Genomic DNA, 18,057 nt, shown 5'->3' with positions numbered 1-18,057 from the left:
TTGCCCCTCCCTGCAGCATAGACTCTTCAACATCTGGCTGGCTGACTGGCTGTTTTCCACTGCTTACTTGGAGGTAACTACTTTTGCTTAAGCACTCCATGAGAGCGCATGTCTTTTCCAGCTGTCTCCCAAGCGTGCTTTGCCCCCTGACAAATACCCACCAATTGTACTACAGGCTGTGCAGTCTCCCTCGTGTTGCAAGCTCTCTCGTGTGATTCTCCCCTTACCAAACTTACACCCATCGCCTGAGCTCCGGGTTGCTTCCTTGCTTGTATGCCTCTCCACCCCCATTTAGCACTCGCTCTTGTGCTGAATTTCTTCACACCCACCCACTCCATTTACTTTCCCGGACCGCTCTTTCGTTGCCCACAAGACCCACCAATTGTTTTTTTTAATATTTTTATTTTGTATTTATTATTGCTGTAAAGCATCGTCAAAAGGCACTGTCAAAGACAATCGGTCCCATAGGCAAAACCAATTGCATTCCCCTGAGCCTGTTTACTCAGGTCATAAAGTAGCTTCTTCTAGTGGCTTGGTTTCACTTTAGCAGGCATAACTCGCTTGGTTTTCTTGGGTTATTCGTTTTTCTGCTAAAGACTGGTTCAAAATCTCATTCTCCTCTCCTTGTTTTTATGTTGCAAAGAGCTGGACTATTGCTCTTGTCTTTAATTCATTATACATTATTTATACCCAACAAATGAATTAACAGCGCCTAGGAGTCATATAAGAGAAGTAAATAATAGGAGAAAAGGGTACTGGAAGCTTAAAAATCTTTCCAATAAAAGTGCTTCTACTGCCAAACAATATAGTAGTGAATTAGGCAAGCATTTACATTTCTACAGGAGACCTTGCCCGTGCCCAGTTTTTTAAAGTTATTAATTAAAAAAAAAAAGCAATAAACTGTGCTGCAGTATTCTGATGGCAACCGGGACGAACTTCAGGCGAGATGTGCAATCTTGGCTAATGCCTCAGAGCTTACCAAAGGCTATGCCACGACATACTGCTGAGGTTTGAAGAAAGCGGCGTAGCGTGGGGTGCCAGCGCCCTGGGCAGGCAAGTATCCTTCCACTTTTCTTTTTAAATTTTGCGCCCCTAAGAATGCCAAAATCATTTTGCGCCCGGGGCAACCGCCCCCCTTGTCCCACCCACGCTACGCCACCGGTTGAAGGTTCGGTTCTGGATTCACAATTGTTCTTTGGCTGCTGTTACTCCTGTAGCCACTAGCCACAACAGCCGGAGGGGCCTGCAGATAGGTGAATGATTTACCTAAGTTACGGTTACAGCTTCCAGTACTGCATCGGCCTGCTATTAAGTTCAATAAATACACTTTGTGCACACTTCTGAAGGGACTGGGTGGCTTGGATAGTTTACTGACCCTGTAGCATGCACCGTGTGACAAGAGGTGGGCTACATGTAGAGTTGGGGGACTCTTGGGAGGTAGAACTAGTTCCATGCCCAGCTCCCAGATACAACGGACAACTACTTGGTCTTTAAAGCGTTGTGTATCTGCCATATTGGAACCTCATCCCATACAGTCCTACGTACAGTCATGCCGCTGACACTAGAAAACAGGGACTTTGGGACAGCTATATCTGAACAAGTCTAAAAGAATCCCTTTGTCCCTAGGCAAAGAGAGGGAATTGTTAAGCAAGAACGAAAAGACTTTATGAAACTGTCCTGTAAATGGTTCCATGTGAACCCTCTGAAAAGAAACATAAACTACACTTGATTAGGGAATTGATGGGGTAGCTGAGCTCACTCCATCATAAACACTCTGGAAGAGGAGCTAACAAGGAGCTCTTGGCCTGGAGAAATCTCCTTTGCGAGGTACCCTATTGGCCTTTTGTTGGACTTATGCTTCACGATGAAAAGTAGAGATAGTTCATAAAATATTTCGAAATTAATCAGCATTATATATTGTCCTCATTAAATACAGTGGTGGACCACCTATGATTGATATATTTTCTAAATATTCCGCACTGTGCTTTTTCTATATAAACACATCCTTGTATCTTCTCAGAGAAATAGCTGGTTATTGTGCTTGATACTTTGACACTAATGGCCGTGAACTGTCAATCCCTTCTAGAAGCACCACAAATATTGCTTAGAGGGACACCAAGGTGTAATGATGCTGCTGCTCCAAATTCTGCAAAGTCTGTCATATTTCTGGGATTTCTGCACACTGAATGCTGCTATACAGACACCCTAAGAGTCTGTCAGAAGGTACAATAGAACTTTCAGGATTTTTTAAAAAGCAAATAATCAGAAATAATGGCATTTTACTCTTCAAATAAAGCAGAGCAATGGCTGAACATCAGCTGGCTGGATTCCAGATCAAATTTGTAAGTCGCAAAGATACTATGAAACGCAAGGGCCTTTCAGTTCTCTATACAGCGTGGTGAAAACAGTCAATCGCACAACCCCCCCATGACAGGAAGTCCTTGCTGACCCGGAAAATACAAATAAGCATATTCCCAACTTCGGGAAGGAAGTCACAGCTAGCGCATGCTACATTCAACGGAGCTCCACAGGTGATCCACTGTCACGGGACAGAGAAGACCCTCAGTAGGAATTCAAGGGTTGTCGTTAACTGGTGCTCCTGTGCCGCTGAATCGGACCTTCTCTAATTAAAATAAATCTGCGTTGTAAGGGATACAAAACCTTCACTCCGCCACAGCTAAAAATCAGTCCAGGGAACCAACTGACAGAGAATGAGAAGATCTTCCCAAGACCCAACGGCGGTGGCCTTTCCCTTCACAGGTCGAGTAAAGTACGTTGCTGCCTTGCTGTTCCACCACCTCTTGTTCACCATGCCGCGCAAGGGCACTGCAGCCGCCATCACAGGCAAGCCTCCTTATACTCCTCCACAACCAAAAGACATTGAGCGGAGCAAACGCCGAGCAGGTGGAGTAGCGTGGTGGAACGGTTCTTCACTGCGGGGGCTACACATGCAGACACCTCCGGCTCGCATCTCACTGAATAAATTAACGTCTTGACTCCAAGAAATATTTGTATCCCTGCAGAGCTAACAATGTAGACTCCTGTTGCATAGCTGTCAGCTAAATCTCTCCCGTAAAGCAGGAATACAGGAAATTAAATTGTAAACCAACTAAGAGGGATCCAGAAGTGCCAGCAAACCTATGACAAGAACCCGGTGGACTACATTACATTGATGTCATTAACAGGGGACGAGGTCAGTCCGTCGTCATCTTCACACACCTCCATATTGGTTCTTAGTACATAAACGACTGAAAGCAGCAGCTTTCTTAAAAGGAGAATTGTCACCTCAGTAATCCTAGTTTTCTTGCAACAGTTCCGAAAATTCACCAATGACGAATAACTTGCATGGCGTGGGTAGTACAAGGCACTGCAAGAATATAGGAACCATTCGTTATTCCGTGCATGCTTCCGGTCTGTAATATGGACCGATGCACTCAGCTCAATCCAGAGAAAAGGCAATCAATCAATCAGTGATCTTTTAAAGCACCACTACTCAGCTGTGAAGGTTTCAAGGCGCTAAGTGGGGGGGCTGCTGTACAGTCAAAAGGCCAGGTCTTGAGGACCTTCCTGAATTGCAACAGCGATGGTGATTGCCTGAGGTGGAGAGGCAGGGACTTCCACGTCTTCACAGGGAGGTAGGCAAAGGATTTTTCTCCAGCCGTGGTCTTGCAGATACGTGGGATGGTGGCCAGGGCCAGTTGGGCGGAGCGAAGATGTCTGGTGGGAGTTTAGAAGGAGAGGTGGTGGTTGAGGTATGAAGGTCCGGCATAGTGGAGGGCTTTGTAGGCGCTTGATAGGAGCTTGAAGGTGATTATTTTGTTGACAGGTATCCAGTGTAGGTCTCTCAGGTGGCCAGTGATGTGGTTGCATCGTGACATGTTCAGGATGAGTCTGGCGGGGGAGTTTTGGACGTCCTTACACCAGCTTGACAAGGACTAAGTCCAAGAATACAAACCAGAAACTCGGGATCGGTACTTATTAAAAGTGATGGCTCTTATTCAATAAACACTGGCTGTTGCCCGAAAGTCTCACATCAACCTGTGTATGCCTCGGTGGTTTACTTTACAGGCAGTCTTTCGGTTCAGGTCACTGGTGCTTTTCTACGTATATAACCAGGCATTGGTGGTGTAGTATGGGTGAGAAAGTGCATACAGGGCCCACAATTTCTGCAAGGTGCAGGGGAAGCACATCTTCATAAGGAACACTTTTTTCACTTGTGGTGCAATATAATGCATTCAAAAGATGTTGCCCCCTGGCATTTTATTTAATCGACTGTGCATTCTTCTCAAAGACTTACGGTAAGCATGTGCTGTTTTTCCTTTTATACACAATAGAAAAAGAACTGGCAAAGCTATAAGGTCAGGCCTTGGCAAGCTTGCTATATTTTTTTTCTTAAAAAATATGTATTCAATGTTAAAAATCTTAACGTAACAAAAGGCAAATTACCACAGTCTAATGGAGTCATGCAATTGTTTACAAAAAAACAGAAGTAAAATATGATCAGTCGAAAAAATGATTGAAAACACCATGAAAGGAAAGTGTAGATTGGCCTACCAGTCTCGGTGATAAATTGAATTAGGATTTGGGTGGCTGTGCACATGTACGAGCGCAAAATGCCATCACTCACAGCGAAGAGAGACAACGGCTAAGGTGGGCCTATCCACTGAAACGTCCTGTTGGCTGTGGAGTGTGGAAGCAACTTCTGAATGACACTTCGACAGACAATGAATGAAGAGGACTGACAAAAAACACATCCCCACTCTGTACATATGTTTTTTTATCATGAATTATTTGGAAAACATGAGCCTGGGAAAACAGCTTAACCTGTCTCTAGACCAGACCTAAAACGAGCCTTCACTCTCCAATACATGTAACAGACGGGTGCCATCTGTAGTATATTCTGGTTCAGAGAATGCACTTACAAGGAGGGTATTTCCTGGTTAATTCCATGTGCCCTATCATTTCATTTTCATAAAGACAGGAATATACTTATAGCAGAAGTTGGAACAGGGTCTTTATTAGATTGCTTTTATGTTCATGAACCTAAGTCCTATCAGAATACATATTTATTTTTGAAAATATTGTGGCACAAAGGTCACACTCACTTGTGAGTGCTTGCCATTGATTTAAAAAAAAATTATGCAGATAAAAGGCAAAAAGTGATATAACTAAAATGTATTTTGCATGCAGAGGAAATCAAATCACACACATCACACCTGGGAACACTTTTCCATTGGCACTTTTGAGAAAGCTATAGGGAAGCTCCTCTCCTTAAATTACATTTCCTATGGAATTCCTTTCTCAGATAGTGAGTGATGTAAAAAGCCTACTCTTGCTGTTCGCTAAGATCTCATTACGCGGTGCACCGACATGTTTCGGCTGACTGGCCTAGTGTTTGAGACGGCACCCTAGGGTCGAGCATTGGCACAGGATATTCTGGGCTTGATAGGTACTCCCTGAACTTCAGTTACACTCGGGTGTCAACTGCTAATATTCCCTGACACAGGCCGGGCCATTTTACAGCGCCTACAATTTAGCGTTAAGCGACACAGCAAGCCCCTCGAGGCAGGGCGAATAGTCACAACCACTTGCGCCAGTCCTTAACCCCAGCCTAAATAGGAAGAGCCCACACACTTTTAGGCATCTTCTTTGGAAAACAGGGAACCAACTTCAACCAATTCCTGGTTGTTCCACATGATCTACGTCTTCTGCACAACGGTGACTTCTCTGAGTCACAACCCGGTAACTCTGCGGCAAAATTCAATTGGAACTGTGCAAACTAGGATGTATCTTGTGGGACTTGAAAATATCTTGTGTGACTTGAAAATATCTCTTCCACCAAAAGCAGAAAGAATGTTCAATTTTAGGATAGGATCAAAAGTTTTTAAAATATGCCCTGTGTCTGAAACAGTGGCTTATTTAGACATTTTATGCCCAGGGTAATGGTGAGGTTGGACACCGCTTAGCAACTTCTAGATTACGATAGCGGAATCATGAACCGAACAGTGCTGGTCAGCTTTCAAAGCGCCGGCTGATGTGGAAATCAGCAGCGTGAGACATGACGCGACAGCTGGCCGTCAGCTGCCACCACATTGAGTCTCACATGAAAAGAAAAAATACCTTAGACACACGTAACGGTGTCCCCGCTCGACTGTGAACTAACTTTGCAAATTTCAATATTACACACCCCTATGCGCTAAAAATGTCACCGCTAATGTTTGAGGTGTTTGTCAAAGACAACCACCAAACGTGAAGGCTGAAGGTCTCTGGTGAGTGTGACATGGTTTAACTGACCTCCAGAACAACAGTGAAAGCAGCACACACACAGAGTACTCCTTGTAAAGGAGAATGCTGACGTCATGTGTCTCATGACTGACAACAGTCACGTGGGTGGCAACTTCAATGTACCCTAATTTCTGGTATGTTTATTTTATGCGCGAGGCAGTGAATATAGGTTTCAAATCCGCAGTGGACCACATTCTGTATCTGCAAAGTCTTAATGGGTTTTGCAAGCATGGCGGCTGTTATATTTACTGGCAGACTGTGTTAAAAGGCAGCTGTGGTTAAGCTCTGGTGAAGCCTTCTAGGATGCTTCAGTGAGATCCAGATCGGATTTGCTTCAAGGCCTGCTTTTCTTTGGAATAAATACATATGGCAGAAAACCTGTGATTCATATGATACAACACGTCCGTGCTGTTTATATAGGTGCAGCCACGGGCTGGGGCACGCATGACTTGGCATTTATTCCTCCAAGTCTGTCGTGCGCTTGCGGCTGGAACAGCTCAGACAGCATATTTAATGTATAAGATGTAGGCTGTCAAAATGAAAAGAAAAAATCAAACACAGGTTTGCTGGAGGTTGGAGTTCATGCATCCTTGTGGTTTGGGATTGCACAGTAGCCTCTTTGTATACTTTGTGATGATCTGTTAAAGGTGAGCAAAATTCCTCCATTTATCAGTGATGCAATAACATTCTCATCTACCTGTTCTGGTGGTACATGAGGGACACTTTCAGAAAGGCTCAGGTTGTGCATAAAACATGGAATGTACCAACTCTATGCACCAAGCCTCTATATTACAGACATGCTACCGAAAGTGAAGTGTCAGCCTCTTGAAAAAGCCCACAGATATACTAGTTTGTCCCTACCTTATGCCAAAAGATGGGGCATTTTTTGGTTTGATTTGGTTCCTTCACCTCCACACCCAAGAACATAATTTGCAGTGTACCCCAAAGATCATCTCTCAAGCCCATCCTGTTCAATTTCTACATGGACCCCCCCTCATCAGATCCCACAGACTCAACATAATCTCTTATGCCGATGACACTCAACTAATCCTCTTACTCACCAAAAACCCCTTCCAACGCCAAAACCAACCTCTGCAACGCCATGACCAACTAAGCCAAATGGATGAGAGACCACTGCCTCAGACTCAACTCCGACAAAACAGAAGTACTTATCTTCAGGAAGAACACCTCCATATAGGATTACAGTTGGTGGCCAGCAGAACACGGACCGACACCCACACCAGAGACCATGCACGCAAACTTAGCATCATTCTCAACAGCCAACTGACCATGAAACGACAATTCAACGCAGTCGCCTCCACCTGCTTCCACACCCTTCGCATGGTCCGCAGAATCTTCAGATGGATCTCAATCAACACCAGAAAGACTGTCAAGCAGGCCCTTGTCACCAGCCACCTCCACTATGGCAAAGCTCTCTATTGCAGAATTTCCTCCCACCTCCTCAGAAGACTCCAGACCATACAGAACACTGCACAAGACTCACTCTAAACTTCCTCCAACAGTCCCACATCACCCCCCACCTCAGACACCTCCACTGGCTCCCCATTCAGAAGAGATGCCAGTTCAAAATCCTCATGCACGCCTACAAAGCTCTACACCATGGGTACTCACAAAAACGTGCCCAGTGGCCACAAAGTATGGTCTGTGGTGTGACCGAGGGCCCCACGAATGCCAGCAGGGTGGCGGTAGGAGGTCTGGGTGGGTTAAGGACTGTGTAAGGAGGTCTAAAAACTAATTTAATAAACGGGCAAGCATTTATTTTGCAGGTCAATAAATGCTTGTCTGTGTATTTTATTTTTTCTGAACATTAGTGTTCAGCAACTAAACAGCAGCTCGTGCTGCTGTTCACCGGTGGGACGCACGTTAAGGTCAAGAGGGCCGCAAGCGGCCCCCGGGCCGTACTTTGCGTAGCACTGCTCTACACGATCAAGGAACATCCTACATCAACCATCGACTCAACTTCTATCTACCCACAATACAATGTCTTTGCATCCACCCCCCCCGCATCCATCGCAGCTGCAGCGGGGGCCGCTCCTTATCCTACATCGCTGCCAAGACCAGGAACGACCGGCCCCTCCACTTCCGAAAGTCACCCTCCCTGGCGGACTTCAGATCGAAACTCAAAATCTGGCTGTTCAACTAAGACATGGCACCCCCGGTGCTTAGATACCCCTAGGGGTGACAGTGCTGCGCTATACAAATGATGATTGATTGAAATGTGTTTGATGATCACTGGGTACAACATTTTACTCCAATAGTGCAACCATCGGCCATTATGTCTACCTGTAACTGTGCTCCTCCTCCAGGGCACTGGAATTATGCGATTGCCATGCCGTTTTCCGCATAATTATGGATTTGCCGCATTCGCCAAATAATCTATTATCTGCTGCATAATCTTTGCTAACCTTTGTCTTGAAAATGCAAGAGCACCATGCTTCCATGCCGCTCTCAATCCTCGTCAAGATACTTCACTAACACAGGCCTTCTTTAAGAACAGAAATGGCAGAAAGGGAAAAGTCAAAGCAATCGGAATCTACACATTTACCAGTTGATACCTAAGCCCATAAAACTTTGCAAAGCTCTGACAAATCCTCAGACACCTGCTCGCCTCACCCGAGGAAGGCGGTTAATCTGGTTTAAGCTTTTACTAGTGTGCTGTCCGTCTCCTTAGAGTTAGCACTCTGGCTTCGGGCCTCCTCCTGGAGGGACACTGGAATTATACGATATTGTGGGCGCTGCATTGTCTACATAATTATGGATTTACCGCATGTGCCACATAATTCATAATTTGCTGCAAAATCTGCAGATAATGTTTCAACCTCAAATGGATCAAACGTTACTAAAGACGCTGCGCCACGTGTTGCTGCGCAGTGCAAGCCTCATGACAAAGGTTGACTGGTTATCTTTCTGTTGCTTACTGCTGTATTTGGGTATCAGACTGTTACTATTGCTTATTGCTGTATTTGAGTGCCAGATTGGTAATAATGAGGAGAAACTTTTGCCCAGATTAGTGTTAATATGTGTAAAAATGTCAATATAATGAGAAAATATGATCTCAAATGTGCCAAGTTATGCTGCATAATTTGCCTATTCTTGCAGCATAATTTAGTAAGCACTGCTGCGTAATTTTGACCTTCCCTGCCACATAATTCTAGTGGCCCCGTCCCCGTGTAGTAAAACAAAGGGACCTTGTTCCACAGGCTCTGTCTGGCCAGTGATAACTCACTAAAAAATAAGTTAATGTAAAAGATCACCGACCACGCTAAGCCGTTTAATAAAAGTGTAGCCCATGATCCCTCGCTATAGGGCTTCCTCAACATACATCTACTGCGAGGCAACGTAGAAAATATCAACATTACCCTAAGGACAGTTTGATGGTAGAGGTGTCTGAGTTCCCTCTCCTGGGGTGTGAATGACTTGAGACACAAACTCAGTAACCTTGCTTGTGTGTGGTTGGTCAATTGTGAATGTTGTGTCCGCGTCTGGTTAGGGAGGGATATTTCAGGTATGTTTCAGGCGCGAACATGCGCCTTATGTGAGGGGATGAGTCAACCGCAGGGCACCATGGGTGAAGTATTCCCCAAAGGGCTGGTTTAAATCCGTGAAAACTGGCCCAATGGCGCTCGCGTGCACACAAAACACCCTCGGGTGCGTCACGCGTTGCCAACTGCTGAAGAGAGGAACTCTCGTCATTGCTAGTTCTTGATATTGGTCACCGGTGCCTTGGAAATGCACGCGCGCCATAGTTCCATTCCACCCCGCCCGCAAACCGTGCCATAACTTATCGAACAGGGGCTTTCTTCCGGGACAGAAAGGGGGAGGGGGGGATAATGGGAGGGGGACGCCGCAAACTGAACCTAAACATGTACCAGTTGATTTGGAAGTCCGTGAAACTTTGCTAAAGCACCGAGAAATCCCCTGACACCTGCTCGCCTCGCCCGAGGACGGCGGTTAATCTGGGTTAAGCTTTGACTGCTGCGGTGCCCCCTCTCCCCGTCTCCTCGGTGCTCGCGCCCGGGCCGTCTCCAGCAGGCTGTCCCTTTAAAGCCACCGTGGTGCCTCGGGGTGGCAGGTGAGCGGGGCAGCTGTCCGGAGCACACAGCTGTACAACCAGGGCCGCGTGCTGCGAGTCCTGCCGCCGCCATTTGTGAGGGGAAAGGAAGCGCGTGACAAAGGCGTGTTGAATGCGTTGGTTTTAATTCTAGCTTCATGTGGGGTCAAACGCACAAAAGAATCACAAAAATTGAGCATGTAGAGCTCCAACCGTCCTAATTTATAGGGGTTCATAACAAACAAGTGGCGTGAGGTAAAATAATGGGGCCACCCTGGGAGAATTGTGAAGTGGGGCCCCAGAGACTCCGATATCTCACAGATATGCTCAGGCCTTGGGAGGAATGGTGCCCACGGAAGGGATGGGACAGGTCTCTGAAAGGTTAGGGTCCCCCTGTGATGCAGGGACGTGCATTACACCCCTCTCGTGCACACATGTGTGAGTGCGCAAATGTACATTCTGGGCGAGTGTAATATGGACCTAACAGTTGATTAAAACACAAAAATGTTAGAGATTGGAAAAGACTATGAACTTACAACTACATGGCCTTTAGGTGGTATCACACCATTGTGTCTTTGTGCAAACAATGAACAAAAGCAGCAATTTAACCACTCATTATATTTCTGTTCTGAATATTTTCATTTTGGAGGTCTATTTGGTGAGATCATGGCGCCTCCGGGCCATCTGCGGAGAGCCATGCTTATCGACAAGTGAGGCAAGATGATGCTTTTGTGCGGGTACCAATGTGCGATACTATCCTCCACGTAGTAGGCCGTTTCTGGTGTTCCTATGGGTCTTCGACTCTTGTGGGACAATCCAAAGGCAACGAAAAAACTGCAAATGCAGGGCCTGAGGGGGTTGTTCTGTGATGCCAATGCATAGCACTGTTCAACACTATTACGGGTGCTGAACAGCATTCAGGCCTTGTGAGATAACATGGTCTATCTGCACAGCTGAAGATTAATAATAAAACACAAAGGTTGCCTAGAGACTCACAGTGGCATAACCATCTACTCAGTGCATCGTTCAAGAATTACAGCAAGTTGACATAGGAATCACGTGCTTATTATCGAGGATCACACAATCGCAACGGCATCATCGCAGAGTCAACATCGCGCATCGCTAGCACATTACTTATGTCTACAGAGCTCTCTTCTTTTTGAACGAGCCAGCTGTTTGTAACAATTACACATATTGTGTTTTCTAATCATAGGTTGTGTAAGATGTTACACATACGTCATAGTGATGCTGCTGCCCTGTTGTGCCGGTATTGTGGTCAGCTTCTTCAGCTGAGCTCTGGTTGCAATAGGGTGCAGGCCTACCGGTGTGGAACAGGCGAATGACGATGGTGCTGTGGTGGGTACAGTATTTGCAGAAGGAGGCAATTGTAAAGTTTTCCTGATGTGGAGTACTCACGGGTTACACAAGGTCCAGGAAGAAGGGCCGATTTTCTTGCTACTTTACAGCAATAAGAATAGATCTTGTTTTTTACAGTGTTTTATACAGTCAACAAAATGGCAGAACCGCTGCATCTACGCTGATTTTGCCACAGATTTGTAGCCAAAGGGCTAAGTAAATGGGGTGCCTAGACAAATTCCCTTAATATACAAAAGCAGCAGCAAGTTTCACGATTCTAGCTCTGTTATAAGCCAGTATCACACGAAGACGCTCATAAGTACTTTAAGCAGGCAGGGAGGGAATCGGTGAACATCAACGGGAAGCTACGCTCGTCTTTCCTGACCTGGTACATCACATGGGCTACACTTGCTTTAAAATAAACGCAAGAAAGCGGGCATTCTGACACAGAATGAGTCTACTAATCGTGGTGCCAGATGCCTCCCACTCTATGACTCGTCATGGTCCAGGCTTGTGATGAGCTTAGGCGCACAAGTGATGATAGGCTAGAAATTGCATTCAGAGCTAGCCGTCATGATTGAGTGTTCACCAGCAAGAGAGGCCATCCGTGTGAACACAGGCCTACCACTTCGAAACACTAACTCAGCACTAAAAGACAATTACCAGTGTCCTCAAGCATGAGGTTTACAGAGAGCCCAAGAATCTTCCAGAAAGGTGTGATGATGTCAGAGAAGGTGGCTGTCTCTATATGTGAATAAGAACGAGTTGGAAAGTGGCAGACTTTGTCAGTCCACAAACGCATTTCACAAGACGTAACACCCTGTCACACAGACACTGCTCAACCCTTAGTGCAGGCTGCTGGTGCCACGGAACAGGTGTCGGAGTGTCTGCAGATAGCTTTATCTTAAAATGTCCTTTCCAGATTACATGTGCGCCAAACCAAACTGGAATTCAGCTTTTAAGCTCTTTTAAATGGCCTGTGAAGCATCAATCCACTCCTTCCCGCTAATCCATCGAAATCAACGTGCAAAAGGAGGAGGTGGTGGGATCCTGTTTAAAACTAGGATAACTGGACGACCTGCATTACCAGCAAATACCCAAGCAGTCAGAAGCAAGCTTCATGTCTAAACTGAAACCAATTTAGGCCCATTTTTCTGTCCCCCCTTGAAACCACCCTCATCAGAGCCAAGGCACCTGCAAAACTTTGAAGATCTTAGAGTTGCTTTTTCTTTCTATTATAAATGACTTGACTCATGCGGAGTCCCAGCCATTTTATTCATCCTCGTAATAAAAAAGGTTGACCAGCAAATGTGGGTCCGAGCAAAGTTCCTTCAGGGACAGGCACGTATGAGGTTGTGAAACACTTTCATGGACAAACCTGGGGCTGGAGTAACCACATGCCGCAAAAAACGATATTGTAACACCTCTCTCCCCACCAATCCACATTTGAGAGACACACAATGGAACCATACACCAAAGTTTGGCAACGTAAAACAGAACCCAACAAAAGATCCTTTTTCCCAAACGACTTAAAAAGGATTTTCTTAGCGAGCAAGGTGTCAGCTGAAAAACCTGACAACTTTAGTTCTAAAACTGGCATCTTCTATTTTGTGATCCTAAAACGATCTCCTTCTACCACTCACTGCCCCGGGTTCAAGATGCACAAATACCGAGAAAGAATCAGTATTGAGACTACATTCCTTTACATCACTGAACACTGCACGGGGCGTGCAACTAACAAGACAGGGTCATTGATTTGTGTCCCTGATTTCATATCTAAGCCCTCGTGCTTGACCAAGGTAAAGCGCTTGGCCTATGATGTGTGCCTTCGAACCGCTACACACTGAGGTTTGGACGCATCATTCTCCACAAAGCAGTGCGTCCCTAATCCGCAACAGCTCCCCTCAAAAACAAAGCGCTTACTGCGATGGAATGTCTGCATTTCATCCACATTTCTTCATGATACAACATACTTGAAAGAAGGAAGTGTTGCCTCCCCCCTAAACACGCTAAACTGCCCTTTTGTGGGCTTTGAACTAGCCGAGACACCCCTCCGAACATGTCCAGTGCACCCACCCTTGGAAGCAAATGCTGCCCTGGCTCAACGTGGAACTCAATGTCCCGGGCCCTGGAGGCTCACTTTACAACTTCCAGGGATAATAAACTATCCTGTCTGCGGAGAAGGGGTGCGAAAAAGACAAACATGCAACTATTTACTGTACATATTCTAGACTCGGTCTTGTGTTAAAATATACGACGCTCGCAAGAAGGAAAGGGTTATACTTGAAGCAATTACATCAAAGTGCATTTTAAACCAAATAAAAGCATATGACGCATAAACGCGCACCCAGATTGAAAAACCGCCATAGGCACCATATAGAATACATACGGTAAACATTTTAAAAGGCAGATGACATGTGCTCGTGTCCCCCCCCCCCCCCCCCCCCCCAAATTTCATCAACAATCTCCTCTGAGCCCTGAGTCTTAACTCCCAGGCAGGAGGCACCGCCACCCCCTGTGAAAACAAACTCGCGTCTGCACTTGCTACACCGCCCTGCCATTCACGCGCAAAGGACTTGCAACTTCTAAATAAATGTCTTCGTTTTCCATTACGTCGTGGGGTCTGCTTTACTATAGCGCATCCTCTGGGGCGGAAAACAAAATGACGCTCCTCGGGCCTGCTCAAAACATGAAATGCGCCCTGCTCGTGTTGTCTGTTGCCAATGCCCTTTTAGCACCCCACCCGGAGACAGGAGCGGTCTATTTTAGGAACGGGCGCACCGAGTGAGCTCCCTTGGCACAGGAGAAGGCAACGGGCCGGCGACCCTTCGACGCAAAACTCTACAGGAAATGGCCACCGCAAGACGCTGCGCAGTCCACGCAGCCACTCACGGGCCTGGAGGGAAACATCTCCGGCTACCTAACGCCAAGCCAGGCCCTTGACTGCCCTTGCACACCCTGCCAGGCCTGTCCTGGCCAAAAAGAGGGCCCCATGGGCCGCAGTCCGTAGTCCGTGTGTACGAGGTACTCACCGTGACGCAGAGGGCGGGTGTCCTTTCTGCTTCCTCCACGGCCCGGGACGTCTGAAAAGGAAGCGTCGCAGGGGCGAGGAGGGCTGCGCTGGGCTCTCGGGGCACCTCCTTCCCCCCCTTCGAAATCAACAACTGTCCCCAATCTGTCACTGACAGCCAGGGAGCCCTCCACGCCAGTGCCCGGTGTCAGGCAGGCCTCTGTCAGTCTGGCTGCGGGTAAAGGGCAGTAACAGATGTAAAAACTTGGAGGGAGGTGGGACCGGGCCTGGGGAAGGGGGGAGGGAGAACCTCCTGCCTGGAAACAGCTGTGACAGCCAACCTCATGGTTTTATTTCCTTTCCAGTGCGGCTGCCATTCCTGCAAGATGTGCCCGTCAAAGCGTAGACACTTGTAACCACCCGTGACCAGGCAGGAAAAAAAAAGATAACCTAAACACACCAGCTTCCAGTTTTTAGGATGCATCGCGGCATCAACGTAGGGAATCGGGCATGTCTGAACCTGTAATTACTAGGGGTATATTTCTGCACATTCCCACATTATGCGCTTTGTAAGGGCATCATTTCATAGAACCTAGTTCTAATGGCACACACTTCTAAGTACGGGTACCTCGGGTGCCTAATTTGCATGGCAGTCTGCGTTCTGGACCCCAAAATGGGGTAGTCTCGCATCCCCACAAAAAAACTTCGAGGTGCACAACCCCTGATGTCAAGCAGTTTGAACACAGTATTTGTGCAGAGTTGTATTCAGCCAAAACACACATGGGTGGTGCAGTTAGTACCTGAAAGGGGTCTGCGCCCCTGCTGGAATGATGGCTTTTGAATTACAACACTTCCATTTGTCGTAAACAGGCCAGTTTGGGCATTGGGTGGCTGAGCAGGTTTTTGAGTAGGTCAAAGATCTTACACACTAAGTGTATGGTGCTGTATGCCGTAGCGTAGCACCTATGTCATGGTCCCTGGCGCAAGCAAGAAAACGGGCCCCTTTGTTGTTGGGGCAAGTAAATACAGCAATACTCTGGGCCTTGGTGCCACTGCACCTGCTGCGCCAATGGCAGCTACGCCCAAGGCTGTATTACATTTAGGCCTACCGCTTTTATGGTATTTATTTTTTTGACATTTCCGTCTGCATCAACCTATATTTATTTTTGGGTAATTGTATCTGTATTTATCCATATTCATTTTGGGTTTTGTGGAAAAATTGAAGCTGAAACTGGTATATTTCCACATTTATTAAACCAATAAATATGAACTCATGCTTGAAGGCCTGCCAGGTTTCAGTGATATGAACATTCACAGAAGATGAATCACTGCACTTATGTCAAAATATGCACAGTTAAATATCAACCTATCTACTGCTGTTTAAGCCTTTTTACTAAAACTCCTTTCTTTTTTAATAACTTGCCTATCGATCCACACAGTTATTGGCCTGGCAGTCATGGCAGAAAGTATTTAGAATCACCCAAAAAGCAACCCAATTTCCATTTTTTATCCACATTGAAAGATAAATATAGACAAAGAAACAAATGGTTTTCGGTATGTGTTTATCTGTAAAAATCAGCAAAAATGGAAAAACTGGACCCTTAATTATATTGTAGCATTTGTGTAGCGCCTCATGCCCCGGCCAAGGCCCCAAAGTCTTCCGGGGGCCTTTGACTGAGAGGCTACTACTCCCTTAGCAGTCCGTGATTGGTAGAGGTGGTGTTTATAAAGTAGTTGACGTTGGAAACGTTGAGGTGTCGTGTGAGGATCAGAGGGCTGGTAGGAGTCTGCCTTGGCTTGGAGTGAAGTAGAAACTTGCACGCAGGATAGCGTCACACGTATGCAAACAGTAAAGACCTTCGTGGGGATAGGTAGGATGCTATCCTAATGATAATCCGCACCTGGATACCCTCACGGGTGACCAGCAGCGCTCTTCGAATCCCCCATACGTTATATTCTGGGTGCGGAATATTATGAATTTGGCTGTCAGTCGCTGCTTAGCGAAGGAAGAAAATCAGCTGTAATGGCTCACAGAAAATCAATATGACTTTTGTTAAACATAGAAGATGGTATGCACATTTTACAGATCAGACACAAACTGAAAAAACCCAGAGGTTAAAGTGATGTTATAGTTATGAATATTTTAGTAACACAAGAACTACTTGAACAAAAAAAACTGACATTCACCAGTCGTAGTCCATGAGCAAATTATAACCACAACCATGCCTTGCTTATGACCTCACATATTACATCACTCATGATGTGAAATGACATAATTGATAACATCACTGAGCCCATTTGAAATGACAACAGTAGTGGAAAAACTCTAAGAAAACAGCCCGGTCTTATCTGTTTCGTTAGCTCACAGCTGGGTTTCATAAGAGGAAGTCTGTAGACAGGCATTAATTGTGGGCTCCCACAAACAGTGTTTTTTTTTACTTTCCAGAAACATAGTTTGCTCATGTAAACCATGAATACATTATGTACAATCAAAAACCACAGACATAAACGTCTTGCCACGAGCATATAGGAGGGCCCTGACTTACGCTCCATATAATATGTATTTTATGGCACTCCCTGCAGCAGCCTGTGGCCTTCAAGAACCAGAAGTAACTGTTGTTTCTACTACCCAGCTCCGAGGTACTCGTTTTACGGACCTCAGGAGGAGGGGAGATGATGGGCCCTGTGGGATTTGAACCAGAGAGCTTGTGTTTCCACACGGATCTCTGCAGTGGGCACCCCTCAGTGCATTCACAAGGAGTTGAGGGCAATGGACAGACAGGTACAACACAACAGAAACTGTGGCTGGGTAGTTGAGACTGTAATGTGCAGTGCCCAGGTCACCGTGGAGTGAAGGTCTCCACTACTCCCAGAACCTCGCCCGAGGTTCGGGAAGTGCGCACTATATACATAAACACATACACTTATTGATGGTTCTTGGGTCACCCATTTCATCCACTGGTCGTATTTAAACTGGCCTTCACATTTCACTTCCACCCATCAGAGAATTCACCATAGACAGGCCCGCTGGAATTATGCGGCAGGCGAGGGTAAAATTATGTGGCACATTTGAGTAAATTATGCAGCCAGAAAAGGCAAATTATGCACATAATGCCACACATTTTGTAATAGTATTACTTCATTATGTCGTCGTTTTAAAACTTCGTAACACTGCCTGGGCATTGGTTGCACCTCATTAGCACCAGTTTAACACCCAAATATAGCAATAAGTAATAGAAGGTGACCAGTCTAGCTTTCCAAAGGGTCTTCCACTGCACGGCAACGCGTGCCACTGCATTTTTAGTAACTTTTGAACCGTAGAAGCAAGATTTTT

At 46.1% G+C, this 18,057-nt stretch overlaps 1 protein-coding gene across 5 annotated transcripts in view; it reads right to left on the bottom strand.

Moving 5' to 3' along the window:
• Positions 1-18,057, bottom strand: part of MEF2D (myocyte enhancer factor 2D) — a 415,917-nt gene that overhangs the window by 218,456 nt on the left and 179,404 nt on the right. The window contains exon 1 of one of the 5 annotated variants that reach the window (XM_085638238.1): positions 14,746-14,953. The exons of the other annotated variants lie outside the window; for them this stretch is intronic. The gene's annotated coding sequence lies outside the window, so the exon portion shown is untranslated. Of the gene's footprint in view, positions 1-14,745; positions 14,954-18,057 lie in introns of those variants that run through there. 5 annotated transcript variants of the gene reach the window in all.

This window comes from Triturus cristatus, chromosome 12 (assembly GCF_964204655.1).
Source record: "Triturus cristatus chromosome 12, aTriCri1.1, whole genome shotgun sequence".
Lineage (NCBI taxonomy): Eukaryota > Metazoa > Chordata > Amphibia > Caudata > Salamandridae > Triturus > Triturus cristatus.
This window is presented reverse-complemented; position numbering and strand designations above follow the sequence as displayed.